At 35.9% G+C, this 17,993-nt stretch overlaps 1 protein-coding gene across 3 annotated transcripts in view; it reads left to right on the top strand.

Annotated features, from left to right (window-relative positions):
* The first annotated feature begins 4,189 nt into the window (after window positions 1-4,189).
* LOC145685849 (TNF receptor-associated factor 4-like) overlaps window positions 4,190-17,993 on the top strand; it is a 111,062-nt gene continuing 97,258 nt past the window's right edge. For all 3 annotated transcript variants that reach the window (XM_081758477.1, XM_081758475.1, XM_081758476.1), the window contains exon 1: window positions 4,190-4,371. The gene's annotated coding sequence lies outside the window, so the exon portion shown is untranslated. The remainder of the gene's footprint in view (window positions 4,372-17,993) is intronic.

Here is a 17,993-nt window from a genome sequence, read left to right as displayed (position 1 = left end):
TAATTAAATAATTATCCGGGCCCTAGTGATTACGATCCTCGTCTGTGCACTGTTCAACTCACACTAACACAGCCCGTACTAAGATCTGAACTGGTGGTGTGCGTACTAGGGTGGGCCGAAAAAAAACTTTTTATTTTTTTAAGTCGCTATAGCGCGGAAAAGTTGCCTTTGGTACTGATTAGAAAAATTAAGAAAAAAAAATTGAAATCGGTTAACATATTCCGTTCGCGCATCGCAGTTAAAGTTTACCAAAAATGACGAAAATCTTGTGATTTTCCATTTCTTTTGTCTTATAAATAAATAATAGTTTCGATTCCATGATTTATTTTTTGTAATATAAATTGTATAAAACTGTAAAAAAAATAGTTATTGTATTTTTTAAATTCACAACATAATTGAAAATTATTTTCCAAAAAATAACATTTTTCATTTGTATAACATAGTTTGGATTATTTCAGTTAAATGACTGGTTTAAAGAGCAAAACGAACATTGTAAAACCGTTCATGCAACTTTTTTTTTATTTTTTTAAATTGTACTTAAAATTTCAATAATTTCATCTGCAGCTCTTCGCCCATTCGTAAACAGGAATGACCCAGAACTCACCACGAGGAGGTGGCTCCAGTTCGAGTTCCACTCACACCCTTCCCAACCAACCATCCAATGCAGGTGTGTTTTACATATTTTTAGTTAATCCTTGATTTTTGTGGATTTTTTCACTTGTTTTAGCAATGAGGATTCACTTTGAAATGAGATGTTTGGCTGAAGTGTGGCATAATAGCTCTGGATTGTAGAGTTGCCCTGATATATCCATCTCTTGACTGAGCATCACATACTTTGCCAGCTACTTCTGATACCAGTTTTACATGTCTCTCGACAGCTTGTGTGTGGCAAGGAAATCCTCTTACAACTTCCCAATCGGGTACCATGCCACTCTGTATAAGGAGTCTGATTTCATCAGCATTGATTCGACGCAACAATGGAGGAGAAGATACTTTGCAGGTCAACCAGTCAATCATTTCAGTATAATCTTTAGCACCAAAATTGAGTTTGAGTGGTATGAAGTTCCTGATTGTCTTTTCTTTAGGTTTTGCGTGTCTTGCCTTTATTATTCGTCTAAGAGCAAGTTCTCTAATATATTTCCTTTCGTCCGTTATCATAGCCAAAAGCAAGTTTTCTAGATAGGCAAAAAATGCGTTTCTCTCAATTACAGGCTCTACCACTTGTCGAAGAGTTTCAGGGAGGTATTTTGTTGTAGCAATTGCTTCAAAAAGATGTTTCGAACCATCTGAAAAAGTATGGCTTGTTTTGATTTTAAACCACAAAGGCACGTAAGAACGCAATATAAAAAATACCAATTCTTTAAGATCTTTTGAGGGATTTTCAGTACTGATGTACAACCTAAGAATTATGTTTGCGGTTGTCAGCCATCTTGAGTGCGACATAGGTTCAGGGTCTCGATAGGACAAATCTTTTGGACATTCCCCTGCATTTACTGATCTAAAATATCCAAAAGGTACTGCTGGACTTTGCTGAGAATTCGACTGTCTACTTCAGGGATTATGCAGTCAACTCTTTCAAATTCAACTACAGGTAATCTTTCACAGCCATTAAGCATTTGACTGATCGGCCCATTAAAGGTTTTAGAACCTGTTGTTTCCCCATCAACGCCACGTACAGGTTGTACATCAATACTAAAAATCCCTCAGAAGATATATATATACTAGAATTGATACGGTGAAGTAACGTGTAATGAACTACGGTACTGTGAATACTCGTATGTATTTTTATTAGTGTGAAGAGTTTTAATTTCCGTTTTTTGAATATTATGTCCGAGATTACGAAGGGCAATACATATAATTAACATAGGCGGCGAACTACGACTGCGGATTTAACCCAGTGTATTTAGTGGTTGCATAGACGAGCATGCAAGATCAAATTTCAGGGTATAGGTCGTCCCCCACCATATTCTCTCACCTCCAAGAAAGCTGCATTATAAAAACGTATCATCGGTCTCACCTTTCATTTTGAGTATCTTGGTTCGTTAAGTTGCGAGAAGTTTTGTTTGTGGTTACATTTGGGTCACCCTGTACCAGCCAGCCAGTTATGGAACTATCAGCAAGATATATCGAATCACATAGAAAATCATGATGTCAATATGGAAATTTAAAACAAACAGTTTTCGGAAACTATCGTCTTTAGGAAATTTCGACACATTCGAATCAAATAACCTAAATATTCAAACATCGGAGAATATTATAGACTGACAAACAGCATGACTCCTGTTTTGCCGGACAATTCTGGTTAGTATTGCCAGATTGGACTACAAGTAATGGATAGGGCAATTTTTAAGTGCCTCTAAGTACACACTACTTTTGGGGCTACTTTTAATTTTTTGTAGGCTATAACTCATAAGAATACGCTATTATATATATATATATATATATATATATATATATATATATATATATATATAGAGAGAGAGAGAGAGAGAGAGAGATAGATAGATAGATAGATAGATAGATAGATATAGATATATTCATATATAAATTCACAATACATTATTAGTTTTCTATAATTCAATAAAGGTTTTATTTGTTGAATAATTCTATTCGCAATGAACAATAATTTTACTAAAATTAACATGTTGGATATTCAATTCTTGTTTTAGTACTTTTTAAAAAAAATCTTCAGATCTGCAAACATTAGATAAAAGTTGCCCCGAAGATTTTTGAACCTCCAGTATGGGAACCCCTTTAAATGGGGGACGCGTCTTATCAGTGTTGACCACCAAGGTCAAAATATCATACTAGATGGCAGAACTATGCTGAGTAGGCCTATGTATTCTAAAAATTACGTCTCTAGACCTGCTAAAAGAGAATGAAGAAATATTTTTAAGCGCATCTAACACACCACAGCCAACAGTCCGGAACTGTGGTCGCCGCCTGACCGTTGCCACTCTGTATCTGACGTATTTCCAACTCCAAGTGTATAAGGTTCTGTATTAGAAGTATAAGTATATAGTTGTAAAATAATTCATTTTTATGTTTGTGCTACAAATAGTTGAAATCCACTACTGTTGGAACACATCTTCGCTGCTTTTTAATCGTGAGCCCTGGTAACACTGATTCTGGTCTTAGTTCTTCTTAATTCCTGATATTACGTTGACGAACGTTGTCTGAAACTTCTTATTTCTTGGATCATGGGTGTCACTTCAGGAGGGTAGGGGGCAATTGCCCCCATTCGGTTTGAGAAACACAGGCTTTTCGATAAATTGTAGTAGACTACTACTACTAGTAGTAATAGCAAAGGCGAAACCCTTATGTCACAGTTTTGGAATTTTATCTAGTGGTGTGAATTTATAGATTATCATTTGCTGTTTCAAATGAAATAGAATGATCTTCCTAGTTTAACGTCCCATAGTGATGCCTTTTATACTAGAGAAGGCGGATGGTGAATGAAAGAGAATGTTTTGAAAGCGTTGGTAGAATGAGAATGGGGGAGAAAACCGGAGTACTTCGTAGAAATCCAGACACACGATGTAATGAAATGTTTAATTTTACGTCCCACGCTTAACGGGTAGACTAAAGGAGACGGTGATGAGGAGAAATGAATGAAATGGTGGGGGAAACGCGAGAACCCCAAGGAAACCCACCCACATGGTGTTTGTTCACCACAAAGTCCATTTGGCGCGAGCTGGAATCGAACCAAGTACCCCACGCAACAGAGGTAAGTGCTCTACCACTGAGCCACCGCAGCCCCAGACACGATGTAGCCCACCTGAAAGCCTTGTGACCTGGAATAAATCCATTGATTCCTCGCACCAGAGGTGAGCACTCTACCACAGTTACCATGCTCTAATTTGTTGTTTCAAATCTATTTTCTTTAGTTTTATCTATTTTTACTGGATTTATATAATTAAAGGTTGATTAAAAATCATTTTACACAGTTCTATGTCTTTTTTTCTTTCATTTCTCTCGAGCCTGTGTGAATCAATGTTGTAACATTGGCCTCAGTTATAATGGAAGGAAATAGTTCAAATGCTGATATCTGGAATTATCAATTCTTTTGCACTCCATCCTGTAGTAACTTTCCATTCACATTGAATACTTCGGGAATTTCCCGAATATGAGAATCTTCAGACTAAAGCTAATTTCCCTTCGCTGATATGTGCTGATTGAGTCCGGCGCTGCCACATATTGCAACATACATTCCACAACTTGGCTACAAGTAACTACTAATGTTTGTTGAGTATTGCGGAAGGTTGGCGGACGAAGTTCTCGAAGCATTAGGATGATAACGTAATAGTTGATGACGTGTGATAACTGTGCGATACCTGATGAAGTGTGATGAGATTGTAAAGACGTTAACAGGTGAGAAAATATAATTATCTTTATAATGGTGCTTATAAAGATTTTGAGATCGAACGATCAGGTATTGATTGGGCAGCTTTAAATGAAAGGCGTTGTTAACATCGTCTTCCCTAAGAAGATACGGGCCACATACAAAAAAAAAAAAAAAAAAAAAAAAAATCTCCAATTTGTGTAACTAAGAGGAAATTTGTTAGAATTTCAAACTATGCTATAAACACTTGTCGGAAGTCTTATACAGTAGAACAGGTTTCTTCGTTCATCCATCCGTCCGTTGAAAGATACCGGTATCAGATTCAAAACGGTAAGAGAGATCGAAAACTTTTTTTTTTTAATCGATTTAGCGTTCCAAGAAATACATACCATATCCTCTGTTAACTATCAATTCAAACCGGCAGTTGTAAAAATTAGTCGGTTTCAGGGTTTTTGTCTATACTCTAGTAGCAAGAAAGCTTTCGGCTAGTCGGCGGGTGCTTGGCTTTTGGTCTAATTACACTTGCACTTGAAACGCATGCTTTTATACGATCTGCCTTTTGTTATACTTGCAAGCGATGCTGCAGACCTTTCGCAGAGCGCAATAGCATCACTGGCCGTTCACTAGTTATTGACTTGATTTGTAAAACGCTTGCGTCAAGCTTGAATGGAACACTGAGTGCAAGGTTGCTTCCATGTAAGTTCGTTACTAGAATACAGCTACTACATGCTTGCACGTTTTCCAGTCAAGCTTGGTGCAAGCTTGGCCGACAGCAAGCGGTTTGCAAGTTGTATCTGCTACTAGGGTAGATTAAGGCCTACCGCTCACTGGCAACATTTTGTCGGGCAACTATCTTGTTGCTCTGGCTAAATGCATTGAGTCTTATGGGAGTCCGCTCACTGAGGCGACAGCGACAGAAAAGTTGCCGAGGTGTCGCCAAGCAGGGCAACAGCTCGGCGACGGAACAGTTTCGCAACATCTAAAAATGCATTGAGTCTTATGGGAGTCCGCTCACTGAGGCAACGGCGACAGAAAAGTTGCCGAGGTACCTCCAAATAGAAAGGTAAAAAATAAATGTTTTGTACTTTTTTTTTTCACGTAACAGTTCGTTCCGTGTGTAGCGCGTGAAAAGAAGTGTTCGCAATGGAAACTAATACATTCTTTGATTAGTGACTAGCATGTCTTTAGTGATAAAGACTATGAAAAATTAATTGAGGATATAGAGAAACGCTCAGTGTTAAAGAAGAAATATATATATATAAAGAAGAAATTATGGAAGGAAGTGTGTTTCGCTGTTATAAGAAACTAGAATGAGCATTCCAGCCAAGAAAAAACAACACAGGTAGGTACATTTTTCGATAATGACATATCGCTGTCATACTACACACTACTACTTTCATTAATTTCCCACAACTAGAAAAAAATACAGATAAAATTATCATTTTCAAGTTTCTTTCCATTTCAAATATAAAAAAGAAAAAAAACTGTACTGTATAAAAATGGCCGATTTTAAAACGTGAAGAATACGCGGGAAGAACGAAGAAAGCCAATTTTTATTTTATGGCTATACGTAGAACATTGAGAGTGCAGTTACTGTACAGTGTTGTCGGATTGCCGCTTTTGTTAGTTTCGTTCTGTTAGTTATTTCCAGTCGTTTTATATTTTCGTTATTCTTGTTATCCTTTGATTCGAATAATTGTTCCCGTTCATATTAGCATACACAATGCTGTTACTTTTGTCACTCATTGACGTTCAGGGACGTCATTTAGGGGGGGCAGGAGGTGCAATTGCTCCACAACAGTTTGAGGAATACATATACTTTAATCAATTGTCTACTAATATACTAGTACAAAACGTGAAAGTCTTATGTCGGTGGTGCTCTTGTCCCCCTCAAGTGAAGTCTGAAATAACGCCCCTGTTGACGCTACCTTCGAAAGTTTATTTAAATTTATTTATTTAACCATTGGAATGGGCGGTAGTTTTATTCTTTTTTTTTTTTAATGTCCGAAACCAGCGATTATGTGAACTGTTCCGGTTGCCGATTATGTAAATTGTGATATCAAATGCTCGGCAACTTTTCTGTTGCCGTCGCCAGTGAGCGAGGGTATGGCAACAAAACTGTTTTGTCTCCGTGAAGTTGCTGACTGCAGGCGACAGCGACGAGATAGTTGCGCAACTGTTTTGTCGCCAGTGAGCGGTAGGCCTAAAATTGTAACAGATAACGAGAAGCGGTTTTTTGCCTACCATTCAGCGTCTCCAGGCAACATACCATGACTATGCACAGCACTCTACAGAAACCGGAAGTTGTTCAGATTTACTATTTCGGTTTTAACGTTTATCGCCATAGAACTCGAACAGTAACAGAAAGCGAGAAGCTGTTTTAGTAAACTAATTAGCGTGTAAAGCCAATATAAACATTCTGTTTTTCCCTTCGATTCAGTCACTTAAGAGTGAGCTCATTTGTAGCTAAGCGGTTCGCGTACGCCGCTTTGGCGTAGGAGCCCCAAGTTCGATTTCCGGGGGAGTTTATATGTTTCGAATTCCACGGTAATCAGTAGGTCCCGTCTCATATAAGCTTGCTCCTGAAAGGGACGTTAAAATCAACTCAAGTCAGTAAGCACTTAAGACAACATATCATATCTATCTACAAGACCATCTCGAAATCAGAAGTAGTAGAAATTTAATACTATTTCCGGTTTTAATACTGATTTCCATGAAGCAAAATCGGTAAATTCTATCAAGGTGCGGTTTCTTACAATCGATTAAGCGCGCCAAGAATAAATTGTATATCTTCTCTTACAGATCTATTAAAACCGGAAGTGATTAAAATTACAAGTATCTGGTTTCAATGTTTATTACCACAGAAACGATCTCAGTAATAACGAGAAATGTTTCTTTTTTTTAAAAAAAAAAAAACGATTCAGCGTCTTAAGACAACATATCATAAATCCACAGCACTCTGCCATTAAAACCGGATGTTGTTTAAATTTACCATTGCTTCCGGTTTCAGTACTGATTATATGAAACAAAACCGGTAAGACATATCAATAGGGCAACCCAAAAGCATAAAAAGCATAATGGCATTTTACCCATATGGTTGGTACCTTGAACATGGTTATGGTTGTCTAAGGGTCCAGAAGAAACTAATTTTAAAAGCATAATAAAGCATAATTTTAGAAAATAAAGCATAAAGCATAATTTAAAATATATATCACAATTCTTGGAAATGTCTGTTTCAGTATCAGTATTAATATCTTTTAAAACCAATATTTACAATGGAAAATCATTGAGTACATAACAATGCAACAATGAACAGCTTATTTTTATTTCTGTAAACTTTTCGGTGCAATCCTTTGATGTGGAGAAAATAAAAAAAGAAAAAAAAGAAGAAAACTTTCCGCCAACAATGAATAGTACACAAGAACTCTACATTATATTGTTATGTGTACCTCTTGAACTTGAGCACTTTCTGTACTTTTTGGTGGCATCTTTTACTTTCCCTTTCTGTATATATGCACCTCTAAGGCGCACACAAGTGATTAAAAAAATTGACTCAAGTAAAGCATATCTCTTTACAGTGCATTAAGTAGAAAGTTCATTAAATATGAAAGAAACTGGTTGCATAAAATATTAATAAATAAATCAAGATATTTAGAATATTTAATATACGTATAGTAAGTATTAAACATTATACACGATTAATGTAATTCAATGATTGAAATTAACAAAAAGCATAATTTGGAGAGAAATAAAGCATAACTAAACAAAAAATAAAGCATAATGTGGGTTGCTCTATCAAGAAACGGGTTTTAACAATCGATTCAGCCTTCTTCTCTGTGGAAACTCTTTTCAGGCCAGAAGTGAGTTATTTGAAACAAACATTTATCAACACAAAGAGAAATCGGTATGGTTAGCAAGAATCTTTCTCCTTACAAACGATTCATTGTTTTTAGAGAACATAACATGACTATCAACAACACTGCCAAAACAGGAAGTGTTTAAAATTTACTATTACTTGTGCTTTCTATATTTATTCTATAAAGCCACAACATTAAAAGATATCGAGTTGCGGTTTCTTGCAATTGACTCATCAATTATGGTTGAATTAGGGTCTCAATAGAATAACACTCTGCCAAAACCAGAAGTTGTTGAAATTTACTAGACCTACTACGGTCCGTTTCAATACTAATTTCTATAGACGAAAAACTGTAAAAGATATCGAGAAGTGTTTTCTTTAGATCGATTCAGGTTGTCAGGAATATTCCATCTTTATCATTAACCCTCTGTTCAAACCAGAAATTTATCACCATGGAACAGAAATGTTCTAGGGCCGGATTAAGGGAAGTCTTCGTTGTTAATATACGCTATCGAAAATGAGAAAATAGCTACTAACGGTGAAAAAAGCAACTTTCTGAAATTTTCTACCCTCATTTTTCCGTTGGGGGCTTAAAAGAAAGCGGAGTTTTGCAAAAGTTATACTTTAAGTCGATTTTCTAAAGTTTGAAGGAAAAGGATTTACCTACTAAACAATATTTCTCATTCAAACCACATATGCATTTGGCATTTAAAAATATTTAATTCAAATGTAGTAGTAGTTATTGGTGCACCACCTTCAGAAAATTCTGGATCCGGCCCTATGTATCTATTTATATATTTATCTATATCATTACAGCCCGCAACGCTGTATCGAAAGCGGAAGTGGTTAAATTTACTAGTAATTCTGGTTTTTAGATTTTCATACAGCTAAAACTGGAAACGAAGTTTTTTTTTTTTTTTTTCAATTGGTTCATAGTCCCACGAATAGCTTCTCTTTGCCCCCTTAATCCTCTATTCAAACTGCACTGCAAGGCGGCGGTGGCTCAGTGATAGAGCGTTCAGCTCTGGTGCATGTGGTCGGTGCTTCTATCCCAGCTCGCGCCAAGTGAACTTTGTGGTGAAGAAACATCGTGTGCGTTGCTTTTCTCGGGGTTCTCCTGTTTTCTCCCACTTTATCCGTTCCACCATTTCATTACTCATCATTACCGTCTCCTTTAGCTTAACTGGCATAACCGTGAAACGTAAAACTTAAAGATTTCATTTCTTTTTTACAATGGAGTGGTTCAAATTAACGATTTTTGGTTTCAACCTTTATTATCATAAAACAAAGACAGTAAAGGAGAGCGAGTAATGGTTTCTGATAAGGATTCAGCGTTCGAGGAACAGGTTCTATATTTGATCTTATTACTCTATGTTCAATTATTATTATTATTATTATTATTATTATTATTATTATTATTATTATTAATAATAATAATAATAATAATAATAATAATAATAATAATAATAATAATAATAATAATAATAATAATAATAATAATAATAATTTCCAGTTTATCTGAATTGTTGGTGTACGCAGCCTCGGTGGGAATTGTCCGTCGTTCTATTCTCTGTGGAAGCACATTTTCTGGTACTCATCCAGCAACATGAGACAAATGTTCAGAAACATAAAACAAGTGCTAGTGATCTCCGATTTAGAAAGCCAGAAGTAATAGCGCCTGGCCACCCATCAACCAGCCAGTTGAATGTCAGACACCTGGTTGCCCTGACATAGCCTTCCATGGGCTGCAGCGCTGGAAAGTTTAATTTAGAGCTTCTTAGCAAGTTTGTAACTATGTAATTATTTCAGTACTATGTAAACTAAATAAAATTGAAATAACCTAACTTCTTTCTTATCTATCTCTCATGCAATTCGCTCCACGTCTTTGTACTGAGAGAAAATATTGATATTCGCGTTGCAAGAGTTCAGGAAGTCTCCTGGCCGACCGGACAATCTGCCACGCCACATAATTGTTAGGGTATATGTGTGGTTTTTCGTTATTGGATTTGTTAGCACTCTTCATCATACCAGATTGGCTATGCCACTAATTATTAAATTTGGAATGTTTGTAATTTTACATGGTGACGTGGTTTAGATTTTTTTCTTCAATATGCTTACCATAAAATATTAAAATTGACTAACTCATCAATACAAAAGTCGCGCACTGTAGTTTGGAAGAAAAAATGATGTTATCGTGATCGTGAACCTTCGATCCTATTTTCGAATGTAATGCTCTTAGAATCCGATCTGTCTGTCTGTCTGTATAATCTTATGCACTCTCTTGACAGAGCTCTATACAGCTCTAGGCCATATATCTGATATATATATATATATATATATATATATATATATATATATATATATATATATATATATATATATATATATATATATATATATAAAGAGTGACCCAAAAGTAGGTATACACCCCTGCATTGATCAAGTATAACATTCTAGTTTATGAGTTTATTTGTTTCTGCTCTTCCGAGCTTAAGATGTAACTAAAAACACATTAAGAACAAATAATAAAGAAACTAAGTCTATCTGATGGATAACAATAAGAAATTATATAAAATGCAGTACGGTACTGTATACCTACTTTTGGGTCACCCTGTATATATAACTGGCTAAGACCCCACTTGAGGTGAAGTTACTGAATCAACTTTTCCTTCCCGCAAGAAATATTGATCTTCTTCTTTCGTTCTTTCGACAAATATACTATTATCTTTTCTTCCAATTAAAATAAAATTTAAATTTACAGAAAACTTTGCATTCACAACCATCTGTTAAATAAATATATATCTATAAGTCCAATAATAATTACATGCTCGTTATGCCTAGGATCAGTTCATATCAAAGAAATTAAATGAAAAATTTGAGGAATTAATTGGGAGATTAAATATTTATTTGTAATAAGTATTCTAACTTAGAAAATGGATGATTAATTTAGACAGTTAGGACGCCACTCCATCCCTATATGCATCCAAAAATCTTCTGCTTGCTTTTCCCCAATAAATAATGAAGAAAGCAAGAAAACAAACTAACTTCTAATTATCATAATTTCATTAATTATTCAAATCTCTTTAATCAAAAGAGACCTGTGGAAATAGGGGTTGCAGTAATCTCTCAACTCTGGACCTTGACTCCTTACATTTCAAAGACTGGACCTTGACTCACAGGACACAGTCTGGACTACTCCTGGATCTGAGACTCCAAAGTAAGTCTACCGTAAGGGATCTATCTAAAATATATAAGATAGGTTTGTCTTTGGGTTAGGTTGTCAGCCTTCACTTCACGGCTCTGACTGAATTTCCTTGCACTCAAGGAATGAGGAATTTGGTTAACACTCACTCTCTCACTTTCCTACATGAAAGTTGCCCTGAGAAACATTTAAATATTCACAGCACCTAATTGTGCTAAGAAGTACACACACAGGGGATCGAACCCAAACGCATTCGGATTCAAAGAAAGTTCCTCTACCACTAGGACGGAACCAATTCCTAAGTATATTTAACGTCACTCGCCTTCGACATGGACTCCAAGGGTAGCCTTCATGCTACCATTCCAATCAACCAATATATGATCAAAGTAGCCTATGTTTAGGTGTACAACACTAATTCCCTATCATGGTTAAACTATCTTACGACCAAAGCGCAATTGCTTTAGCAGATATATTGATGCAGCAGATTCTCTCATCTGACTACATACAGTAACTAAGGGGATACTCCCTACCATGGGCGTCTCTGGCATGTTAAAATTGGGGGGGACGACGACGACTAGAATGCTAGTAGACCCCAACTAAATTTACGTCAAAATTATGAATAAATTGAAATCTACTTTACTAACGGGATCCGTTCTTTCTACCTTTACCAACATAATTCATCATGATTTTCTTCCATCACTGGTAGGCTACATGAGAAAAAAAAAGTAAATTTACATATAATATGGTTTCTAAGTAATTTCTTCACCTTGACATTCCTGCTCAATGTTCTTAAACGCATTTGCAGCAGTGTAGTTTTATAGTCCTCATACATTTTGATTTTTTAGCTAACAAAATCTTAACTCTTTGAAAGAAGTCTTACCTTTTTGTTGTTCGTTTCGATCTATATTTTTGAACTTATCCAATGAACCACCCTCGATTAGGGCTACTTCATTTTGCGTTTTAATGTATAAAATGCACGACTTATTCTTGCTGTCACATGGCTCCTTAACTTTTTTTTTTTTCATCTTCCTCAAGCTCAGTTCGCTCATTAAACACTCATTTTTATCTTTAGGCCTAGTTTCTATATTGTCATAGTAGTTTTCTCTTGCTACCCTTCTACAGTATTCTCATGAAATTTACTCTCATATATAATATTCAAATTTCTCTTGTCACCTTCATTTCTATTGCATATTTCCCTGTCATGTAGATTTCCCTTCTTAATTCACGGATTAACTTTCTATACATCCTTTCCTTCCCTTCTCCAGTCTTTCTTCGTCATGGAAACCAATTGTTGCTGGTTAAGCAATAAAATAATTGTGTGTCTGCAGCCAAGACTACTATGCAAGTGACAAATCTTTCTTTAAAAGTGACACACGTCAGGCGGACATTTTGATCACATTAACCTAACGTAGTCCCTAACGCTTTCGTCTTCGATGCGAGCGGTCCCGGTTTCGATTTCGGGTGGCGTCACTCGGTTGAAAAAGTGTAAAACGTTTTTTCAGGCCAGCCAACCTGAATGAGATTTACCTGGGTTTCCCTCATTCCCACCAGACAAATACCGGGGTTGTACCTAACTTATAGATCCCAGGCCGCTTTCTTCCTTTCCCAATCCTTTCTTTCTTCCCTTTCCCCGGATAGTGTGCTCGCCGAGGCACGTCATCCCTCAAACGTGACGGGCTAAATGGCGTTAGATGCCGAAAGCCCAGAAATCTAAATTCTAAATCTCTTTTCACTTCTTCCATACAGATCTAAATACTTTCAGCATTGATTCATTTATTTTTTACCTAAAGTATTTGGGGGGGACGCGGTTGCCCTGCCCCCACCCCCACGAAAGACGCCCGTGCTCCCTACAACACTTTTCACTTCCAGTGCAGCGGTTTGACTTTCCGAGATCCTATAATCAAGGACTCCTGTAACCAGGGTTTCCGCCAGGATTTCAAACTCAGGGAGGTGCTTAGAAAATTTAAGGGTGGTGTGGGTGCTTGACTTTTAGAAAACTTATACTATTATTTTTATCTTTCTCGTATTATCCTAAAATTCTGCAATAACACAAAAAATGACACCTTTCCACTGCAATCCTAATTTCAATAAAGTAGAAAATGTTGAATTGACCTTCATTTCGTTTTTTGTATCAAAAGATCCAATATATTTCAGCCAAAAAAGTTTTTGTAGGCCTTATATCTGGAGAACTACATATAGTGTAACCAAATTTAAACTATCACTTAACTTAGTATGATGTACGTACTCTTTAAAAAAAATACAAAATCTCGATTTAGGGTCAGTTCAAAAATTTTGTGGACCTTGATCCAAAAAATCCAATATATATAATTCAATCAAACATTTTCTTGTACGCCCCATATCTGGAGAACTACAAATAGTGTAACCAAACCCAAACTACCACTTAAGTCAATACAATGTACTTATTCTATATAAAAAATACGAAAACTGAAATAGGGGTCGTTCAAAAATTTTGTGGCTCCTAATCTTAAAAATCCAATATAGTTCATTCAATCAAAATTTTTCTTGTACGCCCCATGTCTGGAGAACTACGTATAGTGTTGCCAAACCAAAACTATCACTTAACTCAATATGATGTGCTTATTACAAAAAATTAAAAAAACACGAAAACTCGATTTAAAAGCCGTTCAAAAATTTTGTGGCAACTGATCCAAAAACTAATTAGTGACCTAGGTCGCAATCTTTTGATGCATTTTCTTGGATCATTCCTAAAATTCTTGGCCAAGATCACAATCTTTTGATCCATTTTCTTGGATCATTCCTAAAATTCTTGGCCAAGATCGCAATCTTTTAATGCGTTTTCTTGGATCATTCCTAAAATTCTTGGCTAAGATCGCAATCTTTTGATCCATTTTTTTGGATCATTCCTAAAATCCTTGTTATTTATTTATTTTTATTTTGTGTCAATACCCATTACAATCAAGGTAAGTTATAGTATTAACGAATTAATTCACTTGACTAACGTTTAACTAAAATCCGTCATAGTTTTCTTGATTAATGTATGCATGGACAAATAAACGTCAGATGTTCTAAATTTATCACTTCTCCTTTCGTTCTTAAATTTGTTTGCTCTGCCTAAAATGGAAACTTTTCGCGACTGAGATTCGTCAGTGGTTAGGTTAGGTTAGATGAACTCGATCTGATATCTGAAGTGCTAAAACAACAACATGATATACTAGAACATTTATTGCTAATTTCAGATATTGTACAGTCATCTCCAAAATGATTGTCGCATATCTATAACTGTCTTCTTGTAAGAATATAATTTGATAATGATTTTGCAGGGTACTTTTAATACTGATACTATATGTATAATCGGGAAATGTATATTTGTGGTAAATTTCATAGGAAAAGAATTATAAATACGAAAATTAGAATGAGTAAAACAAAATGTTGCTAAATGAACAAGAAAGTTTTATTTTCGTTTTATTGTTCTTATTTACTGCTCTTTTGACATGAAATTTGCCACATACATGTCTTTGCCAATTATATACATACTAACATTATAAGAAATACTGGGCGAATTTGTTATCAAATTATATTCCTACATCAACATACAGGAATATATGTTGATGTATTCCATGTATGTTGATGTACAGGAATATATATATTGATGTACATCAACATACAGGAATATCCTGTATTTATAGACATGCGACAATAATTTTGGACATGAGTGTACCTTTTATCGCAACATTGTAGGTAACTAAATTCGTTTAAATTTATAGGCAATTTTGTACTTTGTAGTTTTGTAAATTTTTACCAATGGGACTCATATATTCATGAATGTATTAATAGTCTTGATGACTACCGTATGCATATTTTGAAAAACTCTCCTCTGAACCGTCATTGCACTCCTTCATATTTTCACACATTCTATCACCACTTTATAACCTATACATGCCTTATGCGGGTTCGTTTAATAGTCAAGTTAAATGTGTTTCTAATGAAAAAAACAAGTATTGGAAATATATTTACAAGCATACTTGTGAACGGCGGCGCAGTCTTACGAAGATTGAAAATCACTGTTCCAAGTTCTTTAATATTCTTTAAAACGCAGATTCATTCATTATGATTCACTCATGGTGCAACTGAACCGATGCCACTCGTATAGGACTTCTCAACCATTTCTCGTATGCACAACCAGGCCGGTAGCCAGCCCGAAGATGTAGGGGGTAACGAAAGAAGTTAGAGATGACCCGATCCAATCATATTATAGTTCATTTGCAAGCCTACCGTGAAAATTTTAGGGGGGCAGCAAAAATTTGGGGTGGGTCCGGCTCAATTAAATCCTCTTGGATACGGGCCTGTGCTCAACTTATAAAATTTTCAAAATCAGCCTCAACACTTTTATTTTCCCTTCAAACATCAGGTAAACAAGATCCTTCCAAGGACACCTTCATCAAATTATTAACGTGTTCCGTGTGAACAGGCACCATTCTGAAGTTAAAATTCTATTCATTGTTGAAGATGATCTCTCCACTGAAGCGGTACCGATTGGAAGAAGCACACATTTTGTTGCCAGAGCTGACAAATTATGAAATATAATGTATTTATATTCTTCACAGGAAAGCTTCATTAGAAATCCCTTGAAGAAAGTTCTTCTTTCAGTCGTTTGAGAGTTCTATATTCAAATAGGACTTCTCGTACAAAACATGAAATAATTGTGAAAAATTGCCTATTCAGGAAGGCAGACGTTTAGGGGGGTGTTACTCGAAGTTTAGGGGGTGACCCCCCATTGGTCTCCATAAATTTCTCAGAAACTTTAATATCTACATCAGTTGCTTCCAAATTGTTTGTTCACACTGCTGGATGTAATCGGGTTTGGTTTCTTTTTTAAGTTATCTTTCCCATTACTTGAATTTATTTCACTAACAGATGGTTGCTTCATTTTAGAAAAAGATTTCTGTTTTCTTTTTTTTTTTTTTCAGAATGGGACGTTAGCATTTCGTTGGATTGTAAGACTTTCCTTTATCAGGATGGTGCACCGGCACATCATTCACTATTTCACTATTGTACTGCCTATGTGACTTCCCAACGCAATCTTACGTATCTATACTATTGCAATTATTATTTGAAACTATTGTTCCTAACACTCCACTGAAGTTTCTAGGAGAACCCGAAACATTGTTGACTCTCATCACCTTTTGTTCCAGTCACATCAAATTCAACAGTTTCGATGTTTGCACAGTTTTTACCTGATGCGTACATTTCACGATCCATACCAGCAGATGTTGCATCACTCTTAATATTCTCCAAAAGGGAATATAGATTTTTATTAAAAAAATAATCGCCATTGGAAAAGCTGATCATCTGTAAGCAGATTCATTTTCAATTATCTGGCCTCCACTTCCTTCTGATCTAAATTACACTGCACTGCGTTGTTAACCAAAGTTTCCATAATTGGATCCGGTCGCAAAAAGAAAGAAAGAACCCTCTTTCCACTGTCAGAATTATTGGCACTATGTGTGTTGTTTCCATTTCAAGACTGGCCTGCATGGTGTCCAAATTTCAACCCTGCTCTATCAAAACTCCGTTCAACCGTTTTCTGAAAATATAGTCTTATATGTTTCAATCCATTGCGCAATATTACAGTTCCTGATTAATAATTAACCTTAGAACCAGTTACGCGCAAAAAATGCGTACTCAACAAACATTGACATGTAAGATCATCACTACCTTTTCAAACTGCCCAGACAGATTTATCGTTACTAAGATATCATTGTTACTAATGTATTTTTATTTAATAGAGCAGCAATGAGCTGTTCGGTTAGATTCCAAAAATCTATCAGCACCGCACCGTTTCACTAAGTCATGCTTCACTAAATTATAAGATCCTCCATCAATATTTGTCAATCTCCCATTAACACACGAATACTGTTTGTCCACCACAAAGACTACTTGGCGGGAGTTAGGATTGAAGAAGGTACTTTCACGCCTTAGATGTGAGCGCTCCACCACAGACCACTTTTTTTCTTTACTTTCCCACCTTAAATATTCTGGTGTGCAAAACAAACACGAAATAAGTAATATAAATTATTGCGTCAGAAGGAAATGAATGACTTACATACGTGCACACAAGATGTGGCATCGTCATCGTAGCGCCAATTGGTCCAGCTTCTTCGACATAAAGAAGTTGAAATTAAGTGACGAGACAGTGTTTCTCAGTAAGAGTTGTTAAGGTGTATTGTTGTGTTAATCACAACAACTTGGTCCGGAGACACTGGGTTCCCACATCGGGAATGTTTTGACTTCATCTCGCAGTTCTTTGAAACTATAATAGCCGATGATCCTCCAGTTTGGGGGACTCATTATTTTCCCTATAAAAAGCCTGTTGTGGATAGTCGCTATATTACTAATCTAACGTAGGGAATGACGTTAATTGCCAATATGATACCTCGGTGAAGCTGGCCTTATTTTCTGTTTACTTGGCCTCCGATTTGCTTTATGAACCGCAATTAAATTTGACCTTGAATGATTCTTGAATGTGATTTTGGTTGTCCTGGGGTCTTGTCACGGCGGATTGAAATTTATTGGTGTCTTGATGTATTGGATGGAATGATACTGTAAAAGCG

This window comes from Thermobia domestica, chromosome 5, assembly GCF_964235325.1.
Source record: "Thermobia domestica chromosome 5, izTheDome1.hap1.1, whole genome shotgun sequence".
NCBI lineage: Eukaryota > Metazoa > Arthropoda > Insecta > Zygentoma > Lepismatidae > Thermobia > Thermobia domestica.
Note: the sequence above shows the minus strand (reverse complement) of the source record. Positions and strands in the feature narration are given on the sequence as shown.